Source organism: Boleophthalmus pectinirostris, unplaced genomic scaffold, assembly GCF_026225935.1.
Source record: "Boleophthalmus pectinirostris isolate CB_2022bp ecotype Guang Dong unplaced genomic scaffold, ASM2622593v1 HiC_scaffold_18, whole genome shotgun sequence".
In the NCBI taxonomy this organism is placed as follows: Eukaryota; Metazoa; Chordata; class Actinopteri; order Gobiiformes; family Gobiidae; genus Boleophthalmus; species Boleophthalmus pectinirostris.
Genome location: NW_026571133.1, coordinates 27,689,791 through 27,702,887, shown reverse-complemented (window position 1 = coordinate 27,702,887; position 13,097 = coordinate 27,689,791). Strand labels below are relative to the sequence as shown.

At 39.1% G+C, this 13,097-nt stretch overlaps 1 protein-coding gene across 1 annotated transcript in view; it reads right to left on the bottom strand.

Moving 5' to 3' along the window:
• Positions 1-13,097, bottom strand: part of brinp1 (bone morphogenetic protein/retinoic acid inducible neural-specific 1) — a 104,152-nt gene that overhangs the window by 79,083 nt on the left and 11,972 nt on the right. The gene's annotated exons all lie outside the window — the stretch shown is intronic.

Genomic DNA, 13,097 nt, shown 5'->3' with positions numbered 1-13,097 from the left:
CCATTACTGTGGGAGAGATCAGTTTCCCTTTACCCACTGGTGTCAATTAGAGATGCAACAAATGCTCAGTGAAAAATCTGACCTTAATCTATTCTCAAAAATCAACTGTTACAAACTGGGGCTTTGGTCAAGACAGAGGGCGTTTTGTGTGATAGATAGGCTGCACATTTGCATTTGGACAATGTCAGAGTAATTGTAAGAGAGTGTGCTGAGCTTGTTATTTTGTGATGAGAAAGACGGAAGAAATTATACTTTCAGCAATTCACTTGAGAAATTCAATCTTTCAATCAATTTCAATTTCAATCTTGAGTTTGGATTCATTTTAACTTAATGGTATGGCGATATTAAAAATAAATGTGATAGATTTTAAAGGGTCCATATTAAAATGTTGTTTTCTCATCACAAACATACCTGGAATTCTGTTTTCTTTCATTCCATTAACACATTTAACACACAAATCCTGCTGAGTTCTTCTCTCACACAGAAAACATTCTATTCCACCTTGTGATGTCATGTGGTAATACAGGAAGTTCTCCACTGTGTTTTTAAACTCCATACACCTTCACTAGAATCATTAGCAAAATTTGGTCCCATAGTTGCTCATCTCTACTAAACAAAAGGTGGTTTGGTAACTACTGTGTAATGAAATCACAAGTTGGAACACAGCAACAGTTATGTTTTATGAGGTAACAACATTCTAATATGGCTTAAAACTCACACAAAAATCACAGTTCAGTAAATTTTGTCTAATATAGGACCCTGAAGTTGTATTTTTTAAGCTTTGCCAGTAAACTGATTAAAGTAAATAGCAAAATGAAAGTCATTTTATCACATTTCATATGCCCCCTCATTTAACTCACTGCGTCTGTAAGTGAACCATATGGATATTAGTGCAGATGAATCAAACCATAAATCACGATGAGTAGTATTTCATGAAGGCAGTTGACAGTATCCTTCCCTTTACGGTAGTGCCAGGGAACATTAGATACACTCGACAGTGAAATAATGTCTCTTCATTACTGATAAGAAAAGGAATTCCATCAATAATTGCACTTTGCCCTGTGGCTATGAAATAATCCAACAGTGTGCTATCAACTGCTCCAATATATGGAAGAAAAAACTCCTTATTCTCCCATTTCCATGCTTTATTAGAAAATAACACATCATAAAAGAGCAGGGAGAATGTAATAGGCCTAATCTTCCTTGTTAAATAGATGATGAATGACTTGATTGAGAAAGTGCAAGTAATCACGTCGAATCACACTTTACAAGCCCTGTGTCTCTGTTTAACATACTAAATATCTGCATGAATAATACATTTTGTAATAAGTCATTTTAAACTGTGAATATTAGCCATCAGATAAGGCTGTTGTATTATAATTACTATTTTGACAGAAACAAAGCATGTCTCCCAGTCTCTCATTAATAAGACACAGATGCAATGACAATCGGTGGGGGTAGTTAACATGGCAGTTTAGGGCTAATTATATTAGACTTGTCTCATCGGAGTCTATTGTTGAATAAAACAATGCACATAGACATAGAGGAAACTGGTGCAGTGCAGGGGGCGGGTTGATAATGAGATGCATGTATGCAAATGCTGTGCCCTGCTGATTTAAAACTTGCATTTTCATAATTTAAAACATGGATGAGAGGACATATCAAATTCTGGAAAATGGAAATGAGAAGCACTGGGTTAATGATGATGGCTAATAATCACACATAAGTTTTATTTGAATGGACAGTAATGTGAAACTATTATATTGTTCATTTGTTCCAAGATTTACAGTTTGACCTTGTACAACCAAAGCTTCTGTGACTGCTCTTAATTTACTAAGAAGACATTAACCTCAGTCATGAATCGCCGCCTTTTTTTTTTGTTTTAACCCAATGCAGTCTAAAAAATAAATATAGATGTGTACAATGGCACAATGGCTTCTAAAAATGTGTTCCTTCTAGACCTGCAAGATTAATTGTAATTAAATTGAAACTGCTTATACCAATTGACGCAATTAGCAACTCGCCAAGGCTGCAATGTTTCAAATATCATCAGTTTCTCAACAAACACCAAAATATCCTTTGTTGTTCTGTATAAAACTGCTAACCCTGTAGTTTAGATCTGTAGAGACATGTTTAAAAATGTGATTCTTGTATTCAAATTCTTGTCAATTCTGGATGCCTTCAAAATGTGAACCTTATAAATCGCAAATCTAATCACAATGCCCATCAGAAAAATCACAATTTGATATTTTTCCCTAATCATTCCGCCTTATATGCTGCATGGGTGAACTAATATGTTCTCTACTTAGATTTTTATATCACCTTTTTGTGCAAAGGTTTAAAGGTATCCAAATGTAGACTATGTATGATTTTATGAATTTGAAACTCTTGAGGCTACAAAGAGATCATAGTGTACGGTTGTCAAAAGTATTGCAAATCAGGTGCTAAATAATATTAAAACTGGTATCATAAGTAGATAGTAATTTCAGTAAGTATAGATACCAAAAAAACAAAAACACATTTGACAGAACAAAATTTGCCCTCTCCTGACTAGAGAGACCTAGAATGATCTTGATCTTAATCAAAACTAGAATGACATCACATGCTAAAAGAAAGAAATACTATTAGTTTAATGTCTAAACAGGGGGATCTTTATTGTTGCAGCTAAAGTGGTATCAAGCCTATTTCTAAATATCAGTTGAGTTTGAAATGTTACTATTGTGACAACACTACAACAGTGATAGAATACGATGTAGCAACATTTTTAAAGAAGCAGAGTGATCACCTTGGGGCAAGCTCAGTTTAAATTTGGAACCTGCTTCAAATAGGGACTGAAAGGGAAAAAAAGCAACAAAAAAAACATCTTCCCAAGAATAAACTAGTGTTCACGTGTGAGAAGTGCTGACTCCAGAGAAAGTGTGCATCCGGGTAAATAAACCACTGAGGCTGTGAAGTGAAATTAGCTTCAGAGGAGATAACACTTTGGGATTCTAATTGTGGCTTGGGTCCTGGAGGACTGCTGCCCACTGAACTACAAGAGTTCAGTGGCTTCACAGGGAGGGCCAGGGCGTTTGGCACGTTAGTTCAGGGACAGTTTAACTACAAGATGAGACTCGTTTTCCCAACAAGCACCGGAATGGCCCCAGAGCTCCACCCCATCTGAATAGGATAGCCTCAAAGCAATACTTGTTAACACCACAGAGACACAGTTATGAGGTAGACTCGGGCTGTGCAACTGACTGAATTTTTATCCAGAGTGGGATTCATTCATCAATTCGTCAGTGATGAGGGTCACTTTAATGGCGAGGTCTACAGCCAAGTCTCTATCACTAAAGTGTATAGTTTGGTTTGCAGAATTCAGACTTTGGGGGAAAAAAATTCACAAGTTTTGGTTTAAAGTGGCCATTAATTAAAGGGCCCATATTATGTTATTTTCTGATCTATGTTATAATGTTTCTTCATCAAAAACATACCAGGAGTTGTGTTTTATTTCATTCACACATGTTTACCATACAAATCCTGCAGGCGGATCTGTACAAACAGAAAACACTCATATCCACCTTGTGATGTCAAACATTTGGTAATACAGGAAGTGCTTCACCGTATTTTAAAACTGCATATCCTTTGCTAGAATCATTTGGATGATTTCAGCTCTGTAATAGATGGGGGGGCAAGTGTGCTAACATATAACATATTTATTGTTTGTGAAATATGCTATATTTCCTTAAAACAACATGTCATGTTTAATAAGTTTCACTTTTGTTTTTGACACTCTGTTTCACCTCCATTTGCTCTCCACACCCCCCTTCAGAGTGCTATCACAACACAATCAGTTTGCGTCCTGCTAATGAAAGTACTGCACAGCACGTCTGATTTGTGAACTTGTTGAGTCCAGTTATGTTTATAAAGAATTGTCATATGGGAATATGGATGATGTCACACAGGCTTGTGGAATGAGCACTGAACAGAATTTTACATCTAACTGGAGTGAGGGTTTGGATAGGGCCTGGGAGAGATAGTTGATCTACTGAAAAATGAACAGATGGCATCTAAAACCTCTTCAGGTATGTTTTTGATGAGGGTAGAATGCTCAAAAAATCGATTTTTCATTATACCCCCAATTTGATGACATTGGATTTATGCTTGATTAACGCTCTCTCCATAAATCCAGACTTAGAACCTTAAAGAAAGAATACAGTTGTTGCTAGGACACAAACCAATAGAAACAAGTTAAGACTGCACAATAACAGGCACATATAATTTACCTGTCTGAGCAGCATCATAATATAAAAGTACATTTTTGAGTCGCTTTGGTGCCCTGCTGTGTAAAATCTAAAAGCACATTTCATTAGTCTATTACAATGCACCATTTCACCTCACAGTTTATGACAAAGCTTGTAATTTGAATATTGCCGTGGTGTTATTGCAGAGTAGATTAGCCACAGTGATGGGGCAGGGACGCAGTGGATGACATTTATCCTTGAGTGCACATGGTCAAAAGAGGAGGATGTCTGCCTCAGGAAATCACAGAAAGACAAGGGAGGATTGTATCTGCTTTAAACAGCCTTATTCATGCTACTCCTCCTCCATTCTGGTTCATTCAAGGAAATTCAATCTCCATTCTGGTCCCATCACACGCCCAGCCAATCAATCCCTCTGGCCCGTGTGGGGTTCCAAGTGTCCTGCCTCATTCTCTAAAGTTCATAAGAATGGGGAGTCTTGTTCGCCTTATTTGTATTCCAAAACCCAGGGAGGGATCAGAGTGGAATGAAGGCGCTTGCCTCCAGACAGGTACTCCCCAGAGAGCAAAAGCTCATATTTTCCATTTCCATGACTACTGCTGTATGGACTCACTCTAACATGGGTTACACCGGGCCAGTAATGCGATTTTGTTTAGACATCCGGACAAGGACAAAGCAAGAAAAAAAGACAGGGCAAAACTGTACGAATCAACAAACATTTAGTTAACCATATACCAATATCACAGAATCTTACATGTCCAATGGTTACACGGTCACCTTTTTATGAGTGCTTTTCAATCTTCAAGGCCATCACACACACATTCATACTCCAGTGTATACAGGCACTGGGGACTGGGGGCGAGGTTAAGTGTCTTGCCCAAGGGCACAACAACTGTAGGAGCTGGAATTGTGCCGCCAACCTGTGGACCTGACTGTTCGACTCATTTGGACTGCCAACCTTTGAATCGGTAGACAAACACTCTACCACAGAGAACACAGTATAGTTGAGAGTTAAAGCGCCACATAGCCTTTGGACCACATGTCTGAAAATCACACATCTAATCAACAAAATGTCTATGCAAATTTACATCTGAGTGACAGAATCTCAACTGTCTGCTCTGTGTCTAAATTCTGATTTTTTTTTTTGTGTTCACAAGTCTTGAAAGGTACACATTGTTCCTGAAACTCTTCTGAACAATGCCATGTAATGTTATGTCTACTCTCAGTAAGTTTCACACAAAATGCAAACTTTGGTCTCAAAGGGATTCTGCAAATGTTCTTCGCAGACAGCAGCCTTCTAACCTACGCTGAAAAAATATCAAAATATCAAATCAAACTATACATACTGAAACTCTATGAAATATCTATTCAGTGACCTCAGAATTAGCACTGTCTGGAAAAGAGGTATAGATCTGTCAGCATCTGTCTTTTTTATATGTATTGAACATCCTCCACACAGGGCATAGACTTTCCACTCATATGTTTTATTCTAACATTTTTGCCCTCTTGGCTATGGGAGGTGAAGGGAGCTGATGCAAGAAATCTGCAGCGAGACAGTTGTATGTAAATAAACTGTACCTTTGGGCATAAGAAAAGTGAAAATGAATATTGCCTGAGTCTATGCTTGGAAGAGGCGTGGTAATGTTTGCCACTTGCAATCCCACTGAAATAGAAGAGAAATTGGATGGTGGCTTTGGCTAATTTCATTTCTACTGGATTCTTTTCTCTCTCGCGCCTATAAGCTTTGTCTTTTAGTTTTAAAAGGGCTCGCCGTGGCACCCTGACCTTCAAGAAAACATGGCTGAGCAAGCAACACTCGCCCTGATAATTAAATTCTCTGGTTGGTCAGCAACCAATCAGCTTCAGCCTGGGAATCAATGGCTTATTTTAAAGAGCAAACTAATTCACTAATGGTCAGAGTTATTCCAATTTACCTGGCGGCTGAATTATTGTGTCTAAATCTATTGTGAGAGAAGGGGGATCAATGCAGGAGGTTAGAGGGGTGGGTTTGGCCTGTGGAGCGGCACAGGCGGGACTGATAGCTACTCATTTAAACAGCACAGAGACAGGGGCACTTTATGAGAGGTTTCTTCAAGATGGCTGTCTCGGCTGTAAAGCAAAGTAATTAATAATAAGCGTTGGCAGCAGGCGGAGTGGCACGTGTGGCAGACTACAGGTACAGTAGTATCCAAGCGTGCGACTCTGATAGATGAGGCTCACCCAGGAGTAATTAGATTCAGAGTGGAGTTTCACAACGCGTTTGGCAACAGGGATAATAAAAAGACACAGCAACTAGATTAAAATTTTCTGTCTATTTTGTTGTTAGGATTTTATTTTATGTCTTGCTCTATTTAGTGTTTTAAATTGGATATAATCTTTCAAATAAAACATACAAAAATACAATAGTATATATATTTTAACCAAAGGGACATTGACTGAATAGGTTGATAATAAAAGGGATTGTTAACATTAGGGCTATGCTATTCTAAACAAGATCGAGTCCACTCATATGTAATCGTCAATCATACATGTTGGTCTTTTAAAGTGCATATTAAGTCTAGATTCACCGTTTTGTCGCTACAAAAATGTATGTATATAGCATTATCTATAGTTCCTGCACATTTTATTGACAACTTTAGTACAACTTGTTAAAACTTGTTGTTAAAAATGCCTCAAGTTTAAGTGCTGTTTCTCTCACACTTACACCTGGAGACCCCGCCCCTTGTCCCTCTTCTCTCACTCTGCACAGTTTAGCAGTTCTATTGAAAATGTGGTTGTGGGCAAGACGACCAAAAACAATAGGCCTAAATAAAATGGACTTGTTAACATAAGAATAGCCTAATAGTCTGTCTAACAGCAAGGACTTGTTAAAAAAAGCACTTGAATAAACCATTGCTGAACCAAAAACAACCAAAACAATAAATAAAATGGATTATTAAGTCTCTGTAACAAAATTGCCCTTAAAAGTTATTTTAGTCATTGTTATTGTCTTTTGGTCTTGAAGTGTTCATATTAACCCGCTCTACATGATCCTGTTTTGCTATGAGGGAGCCTCTGTCCTGTCTGGTGTCGTGTCAGTGTCTTGTGGGATTTCAGTGGATTTTGGGCTCTCCCGGGGGCTAGGCTAGTTCCGTCGCTCGAGTATTGGGTGTATGTCGGCTGCTGGGGTTTGAGCCATTTCTTCTCATTGTTTGTGTGCTCACTCCATTTGACGCATGTGGGCCGTTGAGATGTGTCCCACTCACTAGTGTTGATTTGGCATCGTGACTTGTTTTGTCACATGGCAATGAACTGCTTTGGTGCTCTGGCGGTGGCACTAGTTTGTTTTGTAGCTTCATGTGAACCGCACAGACAGCAGCGCATTCTGCACTCAGGCTGCGCACGCATCTGCTGTGTTGATAGACAAAGTCTATGCTGACACGTTCGTTCAAGCGTCATCATGCTAAGGAAACGAGGAGTCAGTACAGAGCGACAGAAGCCTTTTGACATTCAGTTTCTTTCGTAGAGCGTGAGAGAGACGAGGAAAACAAACAGGCATGCAAATACAAATTATCGCGGCCAGAAAAGTTATCAGGCTTGTTAAAAGTTATCGTACGGTTAATTGATTTATTGATTATTGTTACAGGCCTAGTGCCAACAAAAAATCATCATGGGAGGTTTGAGCTGGTATGACAAAAGATCTTCCTCCTTCACCTGCTGCAACTTAGCACTTAAGGAAAAAAAAAAAAAAAGAAAGAAAAAGAACGTTAGCTTGCACAGGAGAGCCATTTGTCACCGCATCCACTACTGCTGCTGTATGCTACCGTGGCTGCATTACAGATGAAGATTGATCATTTGTCAGCTCGCAAATTGGCTTTCAAGTGCTTTCTCTAATTACTCTGTGGTTTTATTGATGAGAAACCACCGACTGCTTCCCTTCGATTTACCTCGCTGGGTGCAACCTTTGTTTTGGAATATGTTGTATCCCACCAATTTTCCCCAGAAGGCACTAGACTGGCAAGGGAAGAATAAATTAAATAAATAAAAGGTCCAAAAATGCTTCATGCACAACAGATTCTGCATACTTGTCCAGAGTGTGCAGTGAGACCAATGTGAGATTATAAAGAGCAAGTTTTCACTCCCTGAGGTGGTCACACTGGAAATGCACCTGCACGAGCGCAGACATGAATCAGGGGCTGGGAGCATGTAAATGACACTGTTCACCACACACTCCCTCCCTCATTGCTCATGCATGTAAATGTCAAGTGATGTTATCCACTAGCTGCCCTTAAAGGCTCCCGGCCAAAGGAAGGTGTGAAGAGGATGGGTTTAAAATGAGTACGGTCTGTTCAGCCATATCTCTGGTGGGGGTCTGACATTTCATACAGTAACCCTGAACTATATGTTGTGTTGCAATGTTATGTATTCAAAGGTTGTCTAGTATGCGTGAGATTAAAATTTGGGTGTTACATTGATGTAAACCAGCTCAAATTTCACTATTTACTTTCTTAACCAAATCTTGTTTAGCTTTTACTTCATAAATGTGAATGTTTGAGCTGACCAGCACAATAAATAATAGATAATAATAATAAGAACAATAAGAATGATGTCAGTAAGTAAAAAGGGAAATGCAAAAGGCAGTTTAAAGGTGCACTGTGTAACTTTTCTGGTGGAAGGTCCACCACCTGCTTGTCTCCATGGAAATATTGCTGTTTGGTATTGATTCTTCCACAGTATGGAAATAAATGTGGTAATCACAATTGAGACAAATTAATTGTCAGATCTATGGAGAAGCAAGTCTGCACATGGTAAGAATTCAAGTTTTACAAGGTATTCTTGTAAAACACCTGTAATTGAACAAAATTCAAGGCAGATATGTTTAATGCCCTACTGTGGAACATTCCATGCAAAGAAATCTTAATGGAGACAAGCAAGTAGCAGACCTTAGAAGTTACATAGTGCACCTTTAACAATAGCATGTTTTTCTATATCTTTACAATAGGAAACAGCACAGACGTTTTCATAATATGCACTTGACAAATGATCATTAAAGGCACAGTGAAGCTCACTGTAGACTCGCCCAGGCTGTAATCACTGGTAGAATTACACAACTTGTCCCCTTCTCTGCCCCCCGATGTGTTATAATTACTTGCGTCTGTAATATTTGATTCAAATTGCACGTCAGTGAGCAGGGCTGGATGTGTTGTTGCACGGCAACTATGTGCAGCTGGAATTCAATTGCTGTGCTTTTTTTGATCGGGGGCATAGATGTGGGGCATGTCACCTTATCACAGGGTTTCATTTACACATTTTATTTCAGTCACATCAGGGTTTTGAAAGGAGGAGAAAAAAATCCCAGTCATTTACTCATCCAGGGTTTTATCAAGCACTATGCAGCCTGGACAGAACAGTGTTACAACCATCTCCCACCCACCGCCACTACTAACGACTTGCTCAGTGAATGGAAGCAGGACAGAGAGGAAAATATTTTGACGGTACATTTTGTGTTTTCATGCTGCTTCTCTAACCTTTCCCTGACACACCATTCTCACATTTTTCTGTAGGGGGCGGAGTTCCTGACAGATACTGAACAACAACTGCTGTCCTCTCTGGCATTATGTTGAGAGAGCTTTTGTCCAGCTGCAGCGTGTTATTTTTGTTCATCTTTGCCTCTCTGTTTACTCTCTGCGCACTCTGATGCAACACTGCGCTTGCATTTTCCTAGGGAGGCTTGTACTCGGACTAGAGCTGTTGCAATTTACACTTGTGCCAATATACTGTGTTACGTGTGTGGAACTACTTAAGCTCTAAGGCATTTTCTTTGGTTCCCAATCACTGCCAATAACCATCTAACACATCTGACTTTCAGTGATCAACTCCACCACAGCAGCAAAACCAGCTGTCTTCCCAAATAGTTTTATGTCCTCTTCCTTAGAACCAGTTAAGTCTTCTCCCAGGGGTAGCTTTCTCCGATTCCACTGCTTTGCTGGTATTAATGCTTAGTTAATTCCTTCAAAAATTATTAGTTGTACATGTTTTACTTGTTACATCCCATTCAACAAGACAGTGTTTAACCCGCCCTATTAAATTTAGTGACTCAATTTGAACTGGTGGCAATTAATTTGGCCACAAGTTGGACTCGAGGTCAATAATTCATTGTAGCATTATTACTATTTCATCTGTTCTGTTGTAAGCTTTTTATTCCCTATTTGCTCTGAGCACCCACAGGCTATGCCAACCCCTGCATTTCTACTACCCTCATATCTCCCTAACAATATCCTGTTTATACAATATTCCAATTCTGCACTTTGATGAATGGCGAACTGCAGGAACTTAGTGCAAGAGCTTCCTTATCAGACTGACCGCCTTGTTTTGGAGGCACAAAAGGAGAGTGGAGTTAAGAAGGTGCTCAGTGCCTCCTATTGTTTCTTATTCAGAGCTATAAATATGTAGAATGAAAGGGAAAAGCAGTGAAACAGGCACAGACAGTGGCTTCCATAAATCAGCAAAATCTGCAGAGACGTGGAGCAGATGGTGAAAATAGAAAAAAAACGCTGTTCCCATCTCAATTCCTTGCAGATTAAGCAAAAGCAACACTAAACTGCACTGTACGCCCTGTGCCAGTACTTGCATGAATATCAAAAATGGTACTGGTGCTATCAGTTTCTGTACCAGACAGGAGTGAAATGTTATTAACCCAGTGTCATACTCAGGGCTGTGATTACAGGCAGGAGTGAGCAAGCTATGCAATGCAGTAGTAATGAATGAATACATCTACTAAAATACTAAAAGAAAAATAACGGCATCTTTTTGAGTTGAAACTAATAGTAGAGCACAGTAAAATGATCTTGGGAAATGCATTGACTGTCACTAAAACACTAAAGTAACTACTAATCAATCTAAGACAAAGCAAATGTGTTAATATACACCATAGTCACACATCAGGGACAGGTTTCCTAGAACTGTTGCACACATCAACCCCCATTTCCCTGCTCTCCATGTCCTACATCCTATAGATAACTCATATCATACAGGAATAGCCTACAGAAAGAACCAGCCAAACTGGGATAGGCAAGGAGAGCTAAAAGCCCCTGAGCAGGTGTCCTTTATCTGCTCCCACATACCCTCACATCCACACAGCATACGTGTGTGCAAAGGCGTCCCAGCACACACTCTCAGGCCTGATATGACTAAAAGGATTTTGGATTTTTGCTGAAGGAGGCTCTTTCTTTTGGGGCCATATTTCATCTCCTCTTCCACGAAGGTTATTGTTGGCAAGAAGCATACCCTTGATATGGGTTATGCCAACCCACTTGTACCCAATGGCCATGTTCGGATTGGAAATAGACTGCTCTTGACCTCTTCCTTTTCAAATCTGTTCCACTGTCATTCTATTCTTCCTTTTCCACTGACCTTTTGAGAGCTGTAGCTCAGGGGCCTTTGCCACAAGGTTTCCACTCTTTTCCTGCTGCTCTGTATCCAATGTGGAGGTATGGTTTAAAAAAGAGCGGTATGTACATGTACACCTAACTTCAAACCAACAATGTGAACTCTACAGTCTATAGAAAACAGAGCTTTTATATGGAATCAAGTTATGTACTGTACTGCCAATCTAATCCTTAGGGGTGGCATGGTGGTGCCACAGCCTGCCCTCTCACAACAGGAAAGCTCTGGGTTCAATTTACAGACTGAGTGGGGCCTTTTGTTTGTTGTAAAGTATATGTTCTTCCTTTGTGTAATGTTCTTCAGTTCCCTGCCACTCTGGTTAAATTAGAGTTGAAAAAGCACTGATAAATCAATATAGCCTATATCAGACTCTTATTTGATTTCAGTTCTTTTATGTACAATACAGAGATTTATCAAGATTATAGACTTCACACAAATATAGGACTTAAAAAAAAATCAAGATTATTACACAATATGAGATGTACTATGTGATACATTTTGGTATGTTCTGCACTTGCCTTGAAATTTCTTACGTTTCTTATGACTCAGATACATGAAACAGATACCTGGCTTTGGTAAATTATTAATAGCTTGATGGCTCACTACTAAAACCAAAACAGTTTTAGGCTACTTCTTCTTCCTCTGTATGTAAAAGTGCTATGTAGCTAGGGCCTAGCTCTATTGCACTTTTTCTGCTTGCCGGTGTTCCTTGAATATGCCACGTTGCCTCTTCGGTGCCCTACATTGGTGTCATGTAGGTGTGCTGAGCATGCACAACACCAGAGAGGCCAGTGCTCAGGCATGTTCCAGCTGGATCACACCCTCCATCATTAAAACTAACAACAGTGGCTCTATCAGCAAGGTGCCATCCAGGTCTCATGGGGCAGGCAGGAGCATGTGAGCGGTTCTTGATCATATGTGTGTGCACAGTGTGTATATGAGCGTACGTGTCCTGCAAGGATAGTCAGTGTATGACAATAGGACTTTGTATTTCTCTTGTTGAAAGGACAGTTGGCTATATGAATCATGATGTTCCAGACATGCAAGGGTCAAACTTACTTGATTATGAGTGTTTTTTTTTTAAATATAACTCAACTTGTTTTTAAGCTGTATTAGAAATGGGAAAAATCTGAAATTGTGTGTATTGAAATAATATAAAGAAAAATAATCTTTCTTAAAATAAATTGTGAAGTATTCACATTAATAAATGAAAAATATGAAGCAAAATAAAAATGTTTAATATTCCCACATAAATGTAACAGTGTCTATATAATGTTCCCTGTGTTTACTTTTACATGAAATTATTTCAGTGTAATTAAATGGTTCATAGAAATGAGATACAAAACCTGTTAATAGACTCTAGTCAACAGGCAGGCAAAATAACATAATAACGTCTTAAATAACATCACATTTATGATTCATTTGCAAAGA